The sequence below is a fragment of the Mustela lutreola genome, chromosome 11 (genome assembly GCF_030435805.1).
Source record: "Mustela lutreola isolate mMusLut2 chromosome 11, mMusLut2.pri, whole genome shotgun sequence".
NCBI lineage: Eukaryota > Metazoa > Chordata > Mammalia > Carnivora > Mustelidae > Mustela > Mustela lutreola.
In genome coordinates, this window is record NC_081300.1 from 45,407,075 (window position 1) to 45,428,108 (window position 21,034).

General features: G+C 38.8%; 1 long non-coding RNA gene across 1 annotated transcript in view; it reads left to right on the forward strand.

Moving 5' to 3' along the window:
- The first annotated feature begins 3,009 nt into the window (after nt 1–3,009).
- LOC131811520 (uncharacterized) overlaps nt 3,010–21,034 on the forward strand; it is a 75,655-nt gene continuing 57,630 nt past the window's right edge. Inside the window, exons 1-2 of the long non-coding RNA XR_009345966.1 lie at nt 3,010–3,204; nt 14,607–14,745. This is a non-coding gene — a long non-coding RNA (uncharacterized LOC131811520). The remainder of the gene's footprint in view (nt 3,205–14,606; nt 14,746–21,034) is intronic.

A 21,034-nucleotide genomic window follows, 5' to 3' on the forward strand; every position in this document is an offset into this window, starting at 1 on the left:
ATCGGGCTCTCTGCTCAGCAGGAAGCCTGCTTCCCCCTCCCCAACCCTGCCCTGCCTGCCTCTCTGTCTACTTGTGATCTCTGTCTGTCAAATAAATAAATAAAACTAAATAAATAAATAAAAATGAAATAAAAAATGCAACTTTGGGAGGTCAGGGGATAGGTGGAATTTTGTGTCTCAAAGATCTATATAATTCAGAAGTTGTCCCCATGATACTCTCATTTAATTCCCAAGTCTGGCACTTGCAAAGACCAGATGGACTCTGAAGGATGACAGTGGACTAGTATTAGTGCCACCAAGTGTAGTCTCATTGCTTCCAGACTGCCACATGTGGTATCTTTTCTAAAGGAGATTACTATTGACCTGAGGCATGTAGGATGCAGCCTTCGGTCTGGTAGTACATTCAGTTTCAGCTCAATCAGAAAGGAAGATCAGAAACAGTTTGCATTCCCTTGAAACAGAAAGTAGTATTCATGTACAGTTTATAAAGACAAATGTTAATAGCCATCTCTTTGTCATAATATAGTCTGAAGAGACCCATACTTTCTGGACATCCTGCAGAACATACTTTTCTATTACATCAATGACATTATGCTAACTTGACTAGATGTAACAAGAAACAGTAAGTACATTGGAAACCACATTAAGACATGTGCTTAAGAGAGTATGAGATGAACACTGTGAAGATCCAGGGACTGACTAATCATCTTAGTGAAATTTCAAGAAGGCAGTGGTCTGGAACATGCCAGGACTTTCCATCCCAGAGTAACAAAAACAACAATAATTATTGCATCTCATATTTCCCATCAAAAAGAAAGAAATACAATGGCTTCTCTTGGGGCTTGATGGCCATGTCTTCCCCAGGAAAGGCTGTCAGCTTTGCACGAGGCCCAGACCAGAAAAAAAGCTTGGTAGCAGGTCCAGGATGCTAGGCTAGCAGTCCTGCCAAGTTAGGATACACAATTCAGCTTATCCTGTAATTTTAGAGGTATCTTATGTGGAAAAAGATGCTCTGTGGATTTTATGGCAAGCCCTAGAGTTCTGGAGCAAGGGTATGCCATCTATAGTGAATAATTATATGCCACTCAAATATTAGCTCCTAGCCAGCTGCTGGACTCTGGTAGGGATAGAGCACCTGACAATATGTAATAAAGTGACCATGTGGCCAGCACTTCCCATTATGACATAGGAGTTGTCAGACCTACCAAGTCATAAAGTTGGACAAGCCCAGCAGCTCTCCATTGTAAGATAGAAATGATACATCTGGGGTCCAGCCCAAGCAGAGCCAGAAGGCCAAGTAAGTTGTGCAAGCAGGTGTTCCATACTGTCATATCATCCACATTATCACACTAACACCTCTCTCTTAGGTCACATTCATGGGCAAATGGTTAAGTCTCTCATGAACAGCTGACAAAGGAAGAAAAAAGCTGAGCTGGGCTCACAAATGGATCGGCTTAGTATATTTGTAAACTGTGGTGGTTTAAAAATATGTCTGGAAATTCTTTGACATTTTCTGAGCCTCCATTTTGATGCTGTCAAGAGATAGAGTCCAATTCTCCTCATCTTGAATACAGGCTGGCCTTAGTCACTCAGTTCTAACCAATGGAATAAGGTGGAAGTGATGCTGATTTCCAAGGCTACGTCATGAAAGTTGCTATATTTCCCTCCTGCATTTCCCTTCTTCTTGAGATGCTTGCTCTTGAACCTAGATACTATGCTTTGAGAAAGCAAAATATTCTTATTAAAATACCATGTCTAGGTCTTGCAGCTGCTTTAGCAGCTGAGGTCCCAGCCAACAGCCAGCAGCAACTGTCAGACATGTGAATAAAAAGACTCTCATGATTCTGTTCCCTATATTAAAGCTGTCTCACTTGTTCCCACCAAGTTCTGCTCAAATTTTAGATATGTGAGAGGAAGACATGTTACTTTGAGCTACTACATTTGGGTTAAGTGGCCCAATCATGGATGGCCTTAAAATGTAGTTGTGAGGGGAAATCTTCCTAATGGACTTAATTTGGGGTGGTGCATCTGGTATACTGTCTTTATCAAGGAAGAGAAGTGGCCCGAGGTTTGGGTATATATGGATTTATGTGCAGTAGCAAATGACTTGACCAGTGTGTCAGCGACCCGCTCTGAAAGAGAATGCTTGGAGGACTGGGAACATGATCTTGGATAGAGGCATGTGAGCTGACATAGGGGAGTGAGTGTGAAAAGTACAAATCTTAGAGTAGCATTTACCACAGAGAAAGCACTAAACAATCAAGCTGTCATTGGCTACCACAGTGATGGCGCAGTGGACACACATATGAAATAACCATGGTGACAGGGAAGGAGGTTATGCATGGGCTCAGTAGGCTGGGCTCTTGCACACTGAGGCTGTTCTAACTACTGTCACTGCTGTACGTTTGAGCTTCCAGCATTAAAAACCAACAACGAAGCCCCCAGTTTTGGAACTGTCTCTTGAGGTATGACCTGATGGCAAGTTGAGTATCTTAAACCTCTGCCCCAAAAGGATATCAGTTCATTTTCACTAGAATGTGCACATACTCTTTTTCCCTTATAGTCCATGCCTGTGCCACTGTGTGAGGATTTAGAGTCTTTGATCCACCTACATGGATCCCACATCCTCACATCAGACCTATGAGCTTTGCTTCAATGGGAAATAGGGTTTCTATTACAGAATCCAGAGAAGAAGAAGGTATTTAGGATTCAGAAGTTTCACCTGGGTATGTTTTTACTACGTTGCCCAATTCTGATGTAAATGAGCACTTACAGCTGCAACAGAAAGACTTTTGAGCAGGAGTTTAGGCTCTTCAATAATGAGAGGCTGGGTCACCCCTTGGGTAAGTCCCTAGATCAGGAGAGTCTCTGAGAGTGAAAGGAATCTAGAATAGAGAATAAAGAAGGGAAAAAATGAGAATCTTTTGGTGTCCTAAGACAAATTGCAGCTGTAGAACTATGGGTCATCCCACTAATCTCCCTGTCTTATATTTCTTACAGGAAAAAAAAAAAGGCCCACCGGAATGCTGGAGTTGCTGCTTGCAGAACTTATAAAAAGAAATGGATCTAAGTGGTACAAGGGATGGACCATAACAGATGTTGTGATATGCCATCTGGCTCATGCTTCAAGACCAAAGGACTTATTCCCCCAAGTTCCTGGGAGTTCTGCTGGTCATTGACCTTCAGCAATCAGCACTTTTTTTGGTAAGTTTTTTTGGGCCCTTGGCTGAAGAGTGTTATCTTGCCCAAAGTCACCACTTCCCAGAAGAGTCCTCATTCAGTGAGTGGTAAATGTAGGCATATCAAGTCTAGTCCTTTTGTCCCAATTGAGACAATTCTGAAGTTGTCTATTCTAGTTATCTATCAAATGGATAGATAGATATATCAAATCACTGCTGCAGGCATTCTGTGGCTCAGGAATTTGGGAGGCGATCAAAGGGAAGTTATGATCTAGGGTCTCTCACACGATTTTCGTCAGATGGTGGCTGGAGCTATAAAACAGAGGGCTAAGATAGCTGGAGTTTGTCTGAGCATCTCTGTCTCTCTCTTTGTGTATTCTCAGGGTCTTGCCATTTGCTTCCTTCATATGGGTTAGTTGGGGCTGTCTCATAATATCGTGGTCTCCGACTAGTCAGATTGCTTATGTGGCAGCTAAATACTTCAAGAATGAGTATTCAAACAAATAATCTAAAAGCTACATTTCCTTTTATGACCTAGCCTTGGAAGACATGTATTCATTATTTTCTGTTGACTGATACGGTCAGAAAAGCTTATCAGTGTTCAAGGAGAGAGGCTGTAGACCCTTCTTTTCCATGGGAGGAGTATCATGGTCACCTTATGAAAACATGTAGCATAGGAGATTGCAGGCATTTTTGGAAAATAGAATCTGCCACACTATTCCAGCTTTGGAGATCTCACCAGGTGGCCCTATGGACTAAATTGTGTCCTAGGCCTCTACCCCCCAAATTCATATCTTGAAGCCCTTATCTCTCGTGTGACTGTATTTGGAGATAGGGATTTTAGGAGTAATTAAGGTTAAATGAAGCCATAGCAGTGGAGTTCTAATCCTATAGTATTCCTGGCCTTATAAGCAGAGGAAGAGAGATATCTTATTCCCTGCACATAACTCAGATCAAAGGCTGTGTGAGGACAGAAAGAAGGCAGCTGTCTACAAACCTAAAAGAGGGCTCTTATTAGAAACCCACCTTGCCTGACCTTTATTTGGCACTTGTAGATCTAGAACTATAAGAAAATAAATTTCTGTTGTCTAAGACACCCTATGTATGGTAATTTGTTATGGTAGCCTAGCAGACTGAGATGGATGGGCTGAGTCATTTGTTGAGATTGCGCTATAGATCCACTTCTCCATCTTCCCAATCCTTCTGTCTTTTCCATGGTGGTGTTTATCCTGATAGCAATTCCTGATAAACTTTCGATTATAATTTTCATCATCTAGTCTGTCTTCCAAGAAACCTGACCTGCAACAACCCGATTTAGGTTTCTCCTCTTGTGAACCACATGCTAATGTTCTGTGCTCATTTTATCTACTGTTTCCTACCCTTTTCTTATTAATTTCCAGGAGTTCATAGTGTATCCTAAATATTAATCCTGTTTAAGTTTAGAGATTACAAATATTTTTTCCCAAACTGTCATCTGTCCATTAACTTTGTTTATGATGATTTTTATTTTATAGACATCTAGATGTTTTATGCTTTGAGCATCTACTTTAATAGGTCGTTCCTTATCCCTAAGTTTCAAAAATGTTCTTTACATTTTCTTCTATTACTTTATAATTTTATCTTTCTTCATTAGATCTTTGTACCATTTGGCATCCACTTTGAGTATGGCCTATGTAGAAATTCAAGATGAATTTTCTCTCTAGATTGTACATTTTCCCTGTATTATTTCCTTTTTAAAAATTATATTCAATTAGCCAACATAGAATACATTAATTTTTTATTAGATTTTGATTAATTTTTCTTTTCCCCTGAGAACTTTTATGTTCTATTGATCAATATTCTTTTACCATTCTTTAAAAGAAAGTTTTTTAAGATAAAGCATGCTCCTTTTTCCTTGATCTTCTTTTTTTCAAAATTGAACTGGCTATTTGTGTACTTTTTTTATTCTACAGACATTTTAGAATAAATTTGTAGAGTTCCTAAAAAATTTTCTGCTGGGCATTTTTTTTTTTTTTTTTTTTTTTGACAGAGAGAGCACAAGTAGGCAAAGAGGCAGGCAGAGAGAGAGGAAGGAAGCAGGCTCCCCACTGAGTAGAAAGTCAGTGAGGGGCTCAATCCCAGGACCGTTAGACCATAACTGGAGTTGAAGGCAGAGGCTTAACCCACTGAGCCACCCAGGCGACTCTCTGCTGGGCAGTTTTATTATAATTACCTTGCATGTGAAAATTAATTGGAGAGGGTTGACATCTTCAGTGTTAACTCGTTCTATCAATGAACATGGTATAACTCTTCATCTATTCAGGTTACTAAAATGCTGCCAACTGTGGTAGAACTGAGACTTCTTATCTAGTGATAATGCTATTATTCCCTGCTATTCATTTATAAAGGCATACTTAGGAGACCTAAGCAGATTTAGAAATCCACAGTGTTCATCTGATACTTTTTCTAGAAATAATAAATAGATAAGTAGTCTCCCATAGTTATTTAAAACCTATTTTATAATTAATAAAAGATAAGCAGTTGATAAACAGAAAAAGACTGTGAGCAATGCCTTTTGAAAACACAAATCCAAATGTTTTTTCTTTTTTCATATAATTTTTAAATTTTTTTTATAAACATGTAATGTATTACTAGTCCCAGGGGTACAGGCCTGTGAATCACCAGGTTTACACACTTCACAGCACTCACCATAGCACATACCCTCCCCAATGTCCATAACCCCACCACCCTCTCCCTACCCCCTCCCTCCAGCAACCCTCAGTTTATTTTGTGAGATTAATAGTCTCTTATGGTTTGTCTCCCTCCCGATCCCATCTTGTTTCATTCATTCTTTTCCTACCCTCCCAACCCCCCATGTTGCATCTCCACTTCCTCATACCAGGGAGATCACATGATAGTTGTCTTTTTTGACTGACTTATTTCACGAAGCATAATAACCTCTAGTTCTATCCACACCGTCACCAAATGGCAAGATTTCATTTCTTTTGATGGCTGCTTGGTATCCCATTGTATATATTTATATAACACATATTCTTTATTCATTCATCTGTTGATGGACATCTAGGTTCTTTTCCTAGTTTGGCTATTGTGGACATTGCTGCTATAATCATTTGGGTGCACGTGCCCCTTTGGATCACTACGTTTGTATCTTTAGGGTAAATACCCAATAGTGCAATTGCTGGGTCATAGGGTAGCTCTCTTTTAAACTTTTTGAGGAAACTCCATGCTGTTTTCCAGAGTGGTTGCACCAACTTGCATTCCCACCAACAGTGTAGGAGGGTTCCCCTTTCTCTACATTTTTGCCAGCATCTGTCATTTCCTGACTTGTTAATTTTAGCCATTCTGACTGGTGAGAGGTGGTATCTCATTGTGGTTTTGATTTGTATTTCCCTGATGCCAAGTGATGTGGAATACTTTTTCATGTGTCTGTTTGCCATCTGGATGTTTTCTTTGCAGAAATGTCTGTTGATGTCTTCTGCCCATTTCTTGATTGGATTATTTCTTCTTTGGGTGTTGAGTTCAATCAGCTCTTTATAGATTTTGGATACTAGCCCTTTATCTGATATGTCATTTGCAAATATCTTCTCCCATTCTGTCAGTTGTCTTTTGGTTTTGTTGATTGTTTCCTTTGCTGTGCAGAAGCTTTTGATCTTGATGAAGTCTCAGTAGTTCATTTTTTCCCTTGCTTCCCTTGCCTTTTGCGTTGTTCCTAGGAAGAAGTTGCTGAGGCTGAGGTCGAAGAGGTTGCTGCCTGTGTTCTCCTCAAGGGTTTTGATGGATTCCTTTCTCACATTGAGGTCCTTCATCCATTTTGAGTCTATTTTCGTGTGTGGTGTAAGGAAATGGTCCAGTTTCATTTTTCTGCATGTGGCTGTCCAATTTTCCCAACACCATTTGTTGAAGAGACTCTCTTTTCCATTGGACATTCTTTCCTGATTTGTTGAAGATTATTTAATCTTCTTCTATCTTGAGCATAGAGTTGAGGGTCTATTTCTGGGCTCTGTATTCTGTTCCATTCATCTATGTTTCTGTTTTTGTGTCCATACCATACTGTCTTGATGATGACAGCTTTGTAATAGTGCTTGAAGTCTGTAATTGTGATGCCACCAACTTTGGATTTCTTTTTCAATATTCCTCTGGCTATTCAATGTCTTTTCTGGTTTCATATAAATTTTAGTATTATTTGTTCCATTTCTTTGAAAAAAATAGGTGGGATTTTGATAGGGATTGCATTAAATGTGTAGATTGCTTTAGGTAGAATAGACATTTTCACAATATTTGTTCTTCCAATCCATGAGCATGGAACATTTTTCCATTTCTTTGTGTCTTCCTCAATTTCTTTCATGAGTACTTTATAGTTTCCTGAGTATAGATTCTTTGCCTCTTTGGTTAGGTTTATTCCTAGGTGTCTTGTGGTTTTGGGTGCAATTGTAAAAGGGATTAACTCTTTAATTTCTCTTTCTTCTGTCTTCTTGTTGGTGTACAGAAATGCAACTGATTTCTGTGCATTGATTTTATATCCTGACACTTTACTGAATTCCTGTATAAGTTCTAGCAGATTTGGAGGGAAGTCTTTTGGGTTTTCCACATATAGTGTCATATCTGCAAAGAGTGATAGTTTGACTTCTTCGTTGCCGATTTGGATGCCTTTAATTTCTTTTTGTTTTCTGATTGCTGAGGCTAGGACTTCTAGTACTATGTTGAATAGCAGTGGTCATAATGGATATCCCTGCTGTGTTCCTGATCTTAGCAGAAAAGCTCTCAGTATTTCTCCATTGAGAAAGATATTTGTGGTGGGTTTTTCATAGATAGCTTTAATGATATTGAGGTATGTGCCCTCTATCCCTACAGTTTGAAGAGTTTTTTTTTTTTTAAGATTTTATTTATTTATTTGACAGACAGAGATCACAAGTAGGCAGAGAGGCAGGCAGAGAGAGAGAGAGAGAGAGAGAGGAGGAAACAGGCTCCCTACTGAGCCTAGAGCCCGATGCAGGACCTGATCCCAGGACCCTGGGATCATGACCTGAGCCAAAGGCAGAGGCCTTAACCCACTGAGCCACCCACGTGCCCCTGAAAAGTTTTGATTGGGAAGGGATTCCGTACTTTGTGAAATGCTTTTTCAGCATCTATTGAGAGTATCATATGGTTATAGTTCTTTCTTTTATTAATGCATTGTATCACATTGATTGATTTGCAGATGTTGAACCAACCCTGTGCCCTGGAAAAGATCCCCCTTGGTCATGGTGAATAATCATTTTAATGTCCTTTTGGATCCTATTGACTAGTATTTTGGTGAGAATTTTCACATCTGTGTTCATCAAGGATATTGGTCTGTAATTCTCTTTTTCGATGGTATCCTTGTCTGGTTTTGGGATCAAGTTGATGCTTGCCTCATAAAATGAGTTTGCAAGTTTCCCTTCCATTTCTATTTTTTGGAACAGTTTCAGGAGAATAGGTATTAGTTTTTCTTTAAATGTTTGATAGAATTTCCCTGATAAGCCGATGGCCCTGGGCTCTTGTTTGTTTGGAGATTCTTTTTTTTTTAATTTTTTTTTTTTTAATTTTTTATTTTTTATAAACATATATTTTTATCCCCAGGGGTACAGGTCTGTGAATCACCAGGTTTACACACTTCACAGCACTCACCAAATCACATACCCTCCCCAATATCCATAATCCCACCCCCTTCTCCCAAACCCCCTCCCCCCGGCAACCCTCAGTTTGTTTTGTGAGATTAATGGATCAAGAAGATGTGGTATATATACACAATGGAATACTATGCAGCCATCAAAAGAAATGAAATCTTGCCATTTGCAACAACATGGATGGAACTAGAGCGTATCATGCTTAGCGAAATAAGTCAAGCAGAGAAAGACAACTATCATATGATCTCCCTGATATGAGGAAGTGGTGATGCAACATGGAGGCTTAAGTGGGTAGAAGAAGAATAAATGTTTGGAGATTTTTGATGACTGTTTCAATCTCCTTTCTGGCTAGGGTTCTGTTCAGGTTTTCTATTTCTTCCTGGTTCAGCTGTGGTAGTTTATACATCTCTAGAAATGCCTCCATTTCTTCCAGATTGTCACATTTGCTGACATGTAGTTGCTCATGATATGTTTTTATAATTGTTTGTATTTCTTTGGTGTTGGTTGTGATCTTTCCTCTTTCATTCATGATTGTATTAATTTGGGTCCTTCCTTTTCTTTTTGATAAGTCTAGCCAGGGGTTTACCAATCTTATTAATTCTTTCAAAGAACCAGCTCCTAGTTTCATTGATTTGTTCTATAGTTTTGTTGTTGTTGTTGTTGTTGTTTTGATTTGTATTTCATTGATTTCTGCCCTGATCTTTATGATTTCTCTTCTCCTGCTGGGTTTAGGCTTTCTTTCTTGTTCTTTCTCCAGATCCTTTAGGTGTAGGGTTAGGTTGTGTATTTGAGACCTTTCTTGTTTCTTGAGAAAGGCTTGTATCACTATATATTTTCCTCTCAGGATTGCTTTTGGTGTGTCCCACAGATTTCGAGCCATTGTGCTTTCATTATCATTTGTTTCCATGAATTTTTTCAATTCTTCATTAATTTCCTGGTTGACCCATTTGTTCTTTAGATGGATGCTCTTTAGACTCCATGTATTTGTGATCTTTCCAAATTTCCTCTTGTGATTGAGTTTTAGCTTCAGAGCATTGTGGTCTGAAAATATGCAGGGAATGATCCCAGTCTTTTGGTACTGGTTGAGAGTTGATTTGTGACCCAGGATGTGATCTATTCTGGAGAATGTTCCACGTGCACTAGAGAAGAAGGTGTATTCTGTTGCTTTGGGATGGAATGTTCTGAATATATCTGTGATGTCCCTCTGGTCCAATGTGTCATTTAAGGTCTGTATTTCCTTGTTGATCTTTTTCTTGGATGATCTGTCCATTTCAGTGAGGGGAGTGTTATGTTCCCCTACTATTATTGTATTATTATCGATGTGTTTCTTTGATTTTGTTATTAATTGGTTTATATAATTGGCTGCTCCTATGTTAGGGGCATAGATATTTAAAATTGTTAGATCTTCTGGTTGGACAGACCCTTTGAGTATGATATAGTGTCCTTCCTCATCTGTTAGTATAGTCTTTGGCTTGAGATCTAATTGGTCTGATATAAGGATTGCCACCCCAGCTTTCTTTGTTGTCCATTAGCATGGTAAATTGTTTTCTACCCCCTCACTTTAAATGTGGAGGTGTCTTTGGGTCTAAATGAGTTTCTTATAGACAGCATATTGATGGGTTTTGTGTTTTTATCTATTCTGATACCCTGTGTCTTTTAATTGGGGCATTTAGCCAATTTACATTGAGGGTAACTATTGAAAGAGCTGAATTTAGTGCCATTGTATTGCCTGTAAGGTGACTGTTACTGTATCTTGTCTATGTTCCTTTCTGGTCTGTTACGTTTAGGCTCTCTCTTTGCTTAGAAGACCCCTTTCAATATTTCCTGTAGAACTGGTTTGGTGTTTACAAATTCTTTTAGTTTTTGTTTGTCTTGGAAGCTTTTTATCTCTCTATTTTCAACGACAGCCTATCTGGATATAGTATTCTTGGCTGCATGTTTTTCTCGTTTAGTGCTCTGAATATATCATGCCAGTTCTTTTTGGCCTGCCAGGTCTCTGTGGATAAGTCTGCTGCCAATCTAATATTTTTACCATTGTATGTTACAGACTTCTTAGTCCCAGAATGCTTTCAGGATTTTTCTCTTTGTCGCTAGGTCTTGTAAATTTTACTATTAGATGACGGGGTGTGGACCTATTCTTATTGATTTTGAGGGGGGTTCTTTGTGCCTCCTGGATTTTGATGTTTGTTCCCTTTGCCATATTAGGGAAATTCTCTACAATAATTCTCTCCAATATACCTTGCTCCCTTCTCTTTCTTCTTCTTCTTCTGGAATCCCAATTATTCTAATGTTGTTTCATCTTATGGTATCACTTATCTCTCGGATTCTCCCCTCGTGGTCCAGTAGTTGTTTGTCTCTCTTTTGCTCAACTTCTTTATTCTCTGTCATTTGGTCTTCTATATCATTAATTCTCTCTTCTGCCTCATTTATCCTAGCAGTAAGAGCCTCCATTTTTGATTGCACCTCATTAATAGCTCTTTTTAATTTCAACTTGGTTAGATTTTTGTTCTTTTATTTCTCCAGAAAAGGCTTTTATTTCTCTAGACAGGGTTTCTCTAATATCTTCCATGCCTTTTTTGAGCCCAGCTAGCATCTTGATAATCATCATTCTTAACTCTAGATCTCACATATTACCAATTAGGTATTGATTAGGTCCCTAGCCTTTGGTACTGCCTCTGGTTCTTTTTTTCTTTGTTTTGTGGTGAGTTTTTCTGCCTTGTCATTTTATCCAGATAAGAATATATGAAGGAGTGAATAAAATACTAAAAAGGTGGCAAAGACCCCAGGAAAATGTGCTTTAACCAAATCAGAAGAGACCCAAATCGTGGGGGGGAAGAAAGGGGGTAAAAAGAAGTTCAGGAAAAAAAAATTTAAAAAAGAAAATAAATAGAAAAATATACATATATTAGACTGGTGAATAGAACAGGGTCACCCACTTAATTTTGGCGGTATTTTGGTCTCTTAGAAGAAACTACCTCCCCAAATTTTAAAGAATGAAAAACATATATAAGTAAACACAATGAAGGGATGGAATATGACTATAAAAATGAAAAAAATTTTTTAAAAAAAGGAGTTGATAAGGTAAGTTGGTTGGGAAAATAAAGAAAAAGAAAGCGGAGAGAATTTGCTCAGACTGGAGACTAGAATAAAGCCCTGTGCTATATTTGAGGCCCTGTGGTAGATTTGAGGTGTATTTTGATCTATTAGAAGAAGTTGTACCCCGATATTTTTTAGAAGAAAAAATGCTATGTGTAAAGAAAAAATAAAGTTAGATACAATGAAGGGTAAAATATAACTATAATAATGAAGGTTCAAAAAAGATTTTTTTTAATGAAAGTTATTGTTAAAATAAACTAGTTAAAAAGCTATAAAAGAGAAAAGGGTAAAAGTTTAAAAAAATTTAGCAGAAGAAAAAAATAAAATTAAAAAAATTAATTAACTTTGCAAGACTAAGGAATCATGGGGAGAAAGCTGTGAATTCCATGTGTTGCTTTCTCCTCCTCTGGAATTCCGCTCTTCTCCTTGGTAAGTGGACTTGGTCTTGGCTAGATCTCTTGTTGATCTTCTGGAGGGAGGGGCCTGTTGTAGTGATTCTCAAGTGTCTTTGCCCGAGGCGGAATTGCACCGCCCTTACCATGGGCCAGGCTAAGTAATCTGCTCAGGTTCGCTTTCGGGAGCTTTTGTTCCCTGAACACTTTCCATAGAGTTCTGGAGGATGGGAATGAAATGGCAGCCTCACAATCTCTGGCCCAGAGGAGCTGAGAACTTGGGGCCCCACTCCTCAGTGCGCCTTCGGAGAAAAGCACTCAATCATCACTCAAGCACTCCCATCTCCCTGGCCTCCAGCTGTGCTCTGAGATCACCCAGCCTGTGACCAAGCTTCTCTGTCTCTGGCACACAGCCCTGCCTGGAGTCTCTGAGCCCCACAGATCCCTGTGCTCTTCCAGTGGGATATCCCTGGATCTTGTGGGGTCCCTGCTCACACAGCAGTGGCCTGTGCCATGGATCATGATTTAAGGTAGCCCCAAGTTGAGAGCTCACTCCTTGGCTCTGTCTCTGTAGCCGGCTTCCCTGTTCTAATACCTGTGAGCTCTGTGACACTCTGACAGCCCCGATCCTTCTGTGACCTGGCAGGGCCTGAGGCCACACTGTTCCCATATGAGCTTCACCCCGGCTTAACCTCTGGAGTGATGTCCCTCAGTGGAGCAGACTTTTAAAAGTTCTGATTTTGTGCTCTGTTGCTATTTCAGCTCTAAACGGGAGCCGGCCCCTCCTCCCATGGTCTATCTTCCTGTCACTTTGGATTCACTTCTCCACCGGTCCTACCTTTCAGAAAGTGGTCGGTTTTCCGTTTCTAGAATTTCTGCTCTTCTTCTCTTCAATCTCCTGTTGGATTTGTAGGTGTTCGAAATGGTTTGATAAGCTATCTAGCTGATCTTCCACTAACTGAAGTCATCTCAGCCTGCTGCTCCTCTGCCATCTTGACTCTTCTACCACAAATCCAAATGTTCTTAAGTGTAAGAAAAGGTTCTCAACCTCACCCATAATTAGGGAAATGCAAATTAGAAAAATAATGATGTACCACTATTTCACCTACCAAACTGATAAGTTACTTTGAAAGTTTGATAATAATCTATATTAACATGGTGTGAGGTAGAAAATATCCATATACATTGTTTGTAAGATTCCAGATTGATGCAGACTCTTTGGAGGGAAATTTCTCAATGTATTTCAAAGGTAAAAATACACATAACATGTGAACCTGTAGTTCTATGGGTGGAAATTTATTTTTTAAGTGTACTTCTGTGCAAAACTGTATAAAGAAGGCTACTCATTATGACCTTATTGATTGCAACAAAAGGCCAGAACGACCTACATGGCCATCAGTAGGTATGGCTAAAAAATTATTTATACTTGTACACCCATATAACAAAAAATTATTTGGCCTTTGAAAATAATTAGGTACATCTCTTTTTGTGAGATGGAGTAATCGTGAAGACTGTTAAGTGGAAAGCCACAACACAAAATATATGTAAACTATACCTCTACCGTACAAAGCAAAAAGGATGCATTAATATACATGTTTGCATTCCCATAGAGTATCTCTGGAGTGATAATTAAGAAACAGATAATAGTGGTTGCCTCTGGGAAGGACAGCCAGGAACTGAGGATGGAGGTGGGAGGAAGACTTTCTTTACATTCAAGATCCCTTTGAACTGTTTGATTAAGTATTTAATGATATCTACATATTAGTTTAAAAAGAAATTAATTAAAATGATTCTGTGACTTAGTTTATCTTTTCACGTAAGTTGTAGAATCTTATATTAAGTAGGTTTTGCTATATTCAGCTTTGACCTAAAGATTTTGTCTTGTTGGTTTATCACCCTGGTATTCCTTTCTGCACATTCAAAGAGATTATTAGCCGAAATGTTTTTCTAGTAAAAATGGGAGGAAAACCCCCGTGATTTGAACGTCTGTAGCAATGGCAACTCCTTCTATTTGAAGTGCATGGAGACTGGAATAATGTTTCATTCCATTTGAACAATATTGAAGGGAATCTCAAGAATTCTTTTTTTTTTTTTTTTTTAATCTGAAGAATTCTTAATGGACATGTATTCTGAGTTGAATAGTGTCTCCCCTCACCCCCATTCACAGGGTGAAATCTACTCTTTACAATCTCAGAATGTGATTATATTTTGAGATAGGGGTTTTTAAAAAGTAATTAAATTAAAATGTGGTCATTAAGGTGAGCCCAAATCCAATGTTACTGGTGTCCTTATAGGAAGATGAGATTTGACACAGAAAGGTATGGAGGCAAGACCATGAGAAGATATAGCAAGAAGGTACAAACCAAGGAGAGAGGCCTCAGGAGAAACCAATGCTGCAACCACCCTGACCTCAGACTTCTAGTCTCCAGAATAGTAAGAAAATAAACTTCTGTTGTTTAAGCCACTTAAATGTGATACATTGTCATGACAGCCCTAGAAAACTAATATGACATGATAAAGCAAAACAATCTTCTGCATTGGAAAGCGAGTATGACATCAAATATTTACTAGATGAATTTTCTAGGACACTAGTTGTAAAAATTTCAAATGGACTGACCCAGACAGGCCTCAGAGGATCAGGGCCTCACCTCCAATAATTAGCACTTTGAATTTGAGTGGAATGATAGCAGAGAGGAGGTCAGCATTGGTGAAACCTTATAGAAATAGATGTTGTGAATGTGGCGTAATCTTTAAATCCAAAATTACTCGGGGAATCTTGGTGATCTTGTAAGTGATGCTTTAAGACAGATAACAGAAGAGTCTAATTTATACATTAGGCAGATGGCTTAGTACAGGTGGAGATCTTTCTCTCCTATAAAACATTATAGAAAACATTTCAAAAAATATTCATAGCCATTCCTAAAAATAAGAATGAGAACTGTCTGGAAGCCAGAGAAAAAGAGGCACCCTAAAAAGATGGCAGTGAATGGGCTACCCTCACTGCCAGGGCAAATCAGATGCTGCTGATAAAAGGCTAGATTAATGTCACTGCTCAAAGTTCACTCCTGCAAGAAGGTCACTCTATCAGGAATTATCACAATTCAGGACACATTCTGGAGACTTCTTCTACAGAATGCCTGTGGGAGATCCTTGCCCAATTTCAGTGGCAACAGCCTTGTACAGTTGCATGCATGTTTAGATAGACATTGAGCAAATCCAGCCTTAAGTGCATATCTTCTCTGCTTTATGCTCCAGGTCCTTCTCCCAAACTAAGGGAAACATCTTGGCCCATGGGGAAACACAGGCCAAAAGTATGAGGATGTCAGCAGTCCCAGGGGCAGCCTTCAACGAATGGGGGAAGGAAGTCCTTTAGCAAACTAAGATTCTTTATACTTCTCAAAAATCCTGGGTGAACAGAACAAATAATCCCTTACATTGGTCTTTCCTGTTTGTCTATCTCACTTTGCTCCTTCGCTGGGTTTCTTAGGATTTCTTTAAAATAAATTTCTTACACCGCTTTCTGTAGCTCTGTTTTGAGGAAACCTGAACTAAGACTGGGTAACCAAAAATTACATACTATCCGTTGATGGCCACAATGAAAGATTATTATTATCACATATAGAACATTTTCACACCAGAAAGACGAGAAATAATATAAATGATCCAAAAATGACTTTAAGAACACATAATATAATCAGAGGGATAAAGGAATCTTTTTGCAAACATGCTATATGAATAGGAGATTATTAAACAACAACAAGTACTTAAGAAACAAGATCTGGCAGTTATAATTTCTTAGCAATGAAAATGGTGATTGTTGAAATAAAAAATTCACTAAGTGGATTAAATAGCATATGGGATACCCTTGATGAATGAATCAATGAATTTAAGTGAGGGGAGGTATTCTTTCTCTGGATGTAGCCCAATGACATGAAGCTTGAAATTTCAGAGATAGGAAGGGGAGATTTGGAGGTTTCACTATTTGCCGAATAGGACTTACGAGGCAACTAGAACTGGGATGGTGGGGCAGGAGGGGAAGTCCATACAGGAAGAAATTATTCTAAGGAATTCCATAACTGAAGAAAGACTTAAATTGTGAGCCCATCAGATGCCATGCAGAATGAGTTATAAACAAGAACATTCATGCATATATGAATAAGTTTCTGGGACATAAATTTAAACAACTTCGTTTGATTCTGATTCACTCTAGAGTTATTTATGTCTTTATGGTTGGGTACTTTCAAATGACACAAACTATTTTTATTCTAGAGAAAAGACTATTGACAGCAAGAGAAGCAAATTGAAATGAATGTTTAAGTAATGATCAGCTAAACTGAAGTTTTAAGTGCAATCTGATTAATTTTGGCCAGAAAAAGTTCCCACCTATCCTCTTTATTAAGGGATTGGACAATAAAAATATCTGTGTATTAATAAATCTGATCCTCTGGATGAAGGAAAAACGACTTTCAGACGGCTGTTCACCCTCCTGGATTTAATTGGACCCTGTTGAGGTTAATGTAGTCAGCTCTATGGAGCAGACTGCCACTGCTGGTCGTATAGTTTGCTTCCTACAACAATCTCATTTCCCCCCCTTTAGTCAATGAAATGGAGAGTGGTGGTCTATACAACCAATTCAATGACTTGTCTTTGGGTGCCAATTATTTACACGGGGTCTGTGCCTACATGATACCAAAACCATTGTTCACTGCAGTTGCAAAAAGAAAGCAAGCACACAGGCTAGGTTACGTAGACAAAACATTTGTGCGTGTTGAATTTTTCACCCTTCGATTGGTTGATTTGATATTGTGCAGGCACAGCCTGCACTTGGCATTGAGGTGCTATTGTTTCCATTGTGCCTGCTTTGTAGGCTGCCTTTCCTTTATGTAGAGGGATCTGTTTACTTTACTGGTCTTTTGACACCCTAGCAGTGTTGTCTCTTTCTCATAGCTAAGTACTGAAGAAGGGCAAATCCATATGTTGCCCACAGTCTAAACCTTCTTTGCCATGTTAAGCAGTCTCTGCCCTGAATCTGGAGGAAAGCCTTCCATGAGCTCTGGTAGAACTGAGCGACCAGAGGTAGTGCACAGGCTTTCCCATGTCTTAAGGGAAGCAGCAGTTTGTCCATGATGTTTGATGGCTTTCTTTATCTTAACACAAAGATCTCTGGGGGCACACTATGGTCTCTCAATGTGTCCCTATTTAACTACACTCCTTACTTTTAGCTGCTTGGGCTCAGCTAACCAAATGGTGGCAGAGATGTGTATAGGAGATCTTAAATCATTCTGATTTTCCCAAGTCCCTCTGCAGTTTTCAGATGGAACATATGGCAATGTTATGTCTATTTGAAAAAGCCTTTGCATCATATGTTTATACAACTGCTCACTATCCCAAGACAAAAATTCTTTTCCTGTTATTGCCCATTTGCTGACTAAAGAAATTATCCTCTTTATGTATTCTGGTACTTTACCTTGATATCTTACATGTTTAATTATGTAGCCCTCAGTCCATAATCTATATCTTCATCATCTAAGGCCATTTTGCTTCTGTGAATCCAAAGCTTAATGATATGTTGGGAGATAAAGAAGAGATATTTGAAAAATTCTACTGTTACTCTTTTGAAGATTTTTTTTTTTAAATCATTTCATCACAAGTAACAGAGTCAATAGGGAAAGATCAGTAAATTCTCAGATGTTTCTTATACATTTCTCAATGAAGTGCTACTAAAAATGATAATACCTTAAACCTTTCATACCAAATAATCCAACTTAGACCTCACAGATTATATATAAAAGATAATGAAAATGGTTCCACTTACCCTATAACTGCGGTCACCTCAAATACTGCAGAGTGGAGTGTTGTGGTCATCTGACCCATGTTGGCACCAAACTCCATAGAAGAGTCAAGAAGAGCCTTGGGAAATCCAACTGAACCTGATTTTTAGACAGTAAAACTGACTGTAGAAGAACAGTAGTGAGAATCAACAATCATGGAAAGTTCATAAGCTAATATAGGCCATAGAATAGCCTATGAGTCCTGTTGGAGGATTTTCTTATAAAGGAGATTTACAACTTGCACGCCTCCCCCCTTCCCCCAATTTAAAGTCCTTCAACCATTTCCAGGAATACATTTTTCTCTTGGAGATCCTCTGTACTGTGTGCCTTTTATCATGTCACAGCTGAGTGAATGATTTTAACCTGAATTATTTCCTGTTTCTATGATATGAACTTGCCTCTATTGCACTAATGGAATCAATGTCAATTTTAGCCCATAATTTTCATGAGAGCTTATCAGGAGTGTTGAGATGAGGCAATGCAACATTTAAATATTTTAAGGTTTAAATTTGACAATTACATGGCCATTCATTACTTTGTGAATGTTTTGCTGAGGTCTCAAATCAAAGTGTCTTTGAAATGTGAAGCTTAAACTGGTTGACCTGGGAACTTCTTGGAAGAAGTTCTAGTGCATTAGCTAATGCAATACAAAGTCTAACCTGAATTAGGCATCACGTTTTGCATGCAAACCAAAGGTATCGAATTTGTGGCTTTTGCAAGCATTGTAGAAAAGGTTTTTTAAAAATACATTTCTTGATAGTGCAAAACTAGCAAAAGCCACAAATGGAATAGGTTTGCTTCTCATGGAAAACCTTTTGCATCCTGGAGCTCTGGTAAGCCTCTACAGTACTTTGCGGTTTGCAATTCCAATCTCGGAACAGGTCTGTTATCATCTTAGTTCCTTGAGAAGCTGAACAAGTCCCACACAGACCACCAGAGTGGTCTATGGGATCTTGCCCATCTCATTGGTGGGCTAATGCTTCTCCATCAGTTTCCAGCTTCATAACAGTAGGACCAAGAATCATACTCAGGAAAGCAATTTGTCTACCCCAGATGAGTAGACAGTGGGAAAGTCAGACGTCAGTGTGTCTAAAGATGGATTCAATGGTAAAATGAAATGGATCAGTCAAGCTAAAAGAGAGAAAGTAGCAGCTCTTAGAGACCATGGTCACAATATTTGAAAATTCATGCCAATTCAGCTATACTTGGACAAAAGTACATAAGGTCTGTAACAATTTGGGACAACATATCTTTTAGACTATATATTTTCCATCATCTTGTCTATCTATACACCAAGAAAATAAATGAGAAGGCTCTAGATTATCTATCTTATCTAAAGAGAAGAGGTAGAGATAGGGGGAAAAATTGTGAAGTTTCCTTCTACTTTATGCTTTCAAGAAGCCATGGTCTAAAATCTTGATTCACTGCATTGCTGACCTTTGATCTAACCATTGGCATTCACTTTTGATCCCCAAGTCTAAGGATCCTATCTCTCTACTTTTTGTTGCTAGTGACATTTCCAGTCTCATTAAGAGAGTGGACTCAAGAAATGGGGAACAAAGAGAGAAAGGATATGCAAATGAGTTAGGTCTAGTCTATTCTTTAACTTATACATTGATGAGAGATAAAAATGGGGAGAGGTCTGAAACAGTTAAAAATGGTCTTTAAATTATCTGTGGATTTGTTGCTTTGTTTTATCTCTATATAGTTGACTGAAAATTGGTCATGTGTAGAGCATACATACATTCATTACATTCCAGTCTCTAGGTATTGTTTAAGACATTAATTGAAGGATGACTTACTCAAAAATTATAACATTATACCTGTGATAAGCAGTAGCAAGGAGATGCACATGTTTACTGAACAAATGATAAAGAACCATTAGAGGGGCGCCTGAATGGCTCAGTGGGTTAAGCTTCTGCCTTCGGGTCAGGTCATGATTCTCAGGGTCCTGGGATCGAGCCCCACATCAGGCTCTCTGCTCAGCAGGGAGCCTGCTTCCCCCACCTTCTCTCTGCCTACCTCTCTGCCTACTTATGATCTCTCTCCTTCAATGTCAAATAAATAAATAAATAAAATCTTTAAGAACCATTAGAAAAGTCAATCAAAGAGTGATTACGGGAAGGGACCTGGTAGATGGAAAGAAGCTAACTGGACCAAGCTGAGGGCAGAAGAATGTTCCAGGCAGAAGGAATACCATGTGCTATATGGCTTTGTAGTATGTGGGAGCTTGGTACACTTGAGAAAAATGAAGATACAGTCAGCACTTCCAGGAATGATTTATGCTCCTGGAAAATCATTGTGTTGGTGCAGAATGTACATCTCCTGCTCCCTCTGCCAGATATTTTGGCCAACATAAAATTCATAGAAAAAAAATAGGAATAGAAAGAAGGTCAAAAAGGCTATTTGGTTCACATGACTAATTGTACCACCATGTTAGAACAAAGACCTAATCTAGAAAATTCAGAATGCTTTGTGTAGGCTCCTTTTCCCATTGGGTCTCATTAACAATGACCACAACCAACCAACCAACCAACCAGCCAGCCAATAAACAAACAACAATAAGAAATGCCAAACCTCAGTATTTCAGTATACAGAGTCCAATTCAATATAAAAGAGTATATTTTACTTGGAAATGGGACTGCTATTTATTTCCCAGCCAATTCCCAGAATGGATTTTGAACTCTTATCACTTCAAAAATCAGTAAATTGATGGCAGTTGCAAGGTCTGGAAGAAGAAATCACATAATTACTTTCTTGGAGATGAAAACTAGGTCCAGGGGTGCCTGGGTGGCTCAGTGGGTTAAGTGTCATGATGTCAGGGTCCTGGGATTGAGCCCCGTACTGGACTGTCTGCTCAGCAGGGAGTCTGCTTCTCCCTCTCCCTGACC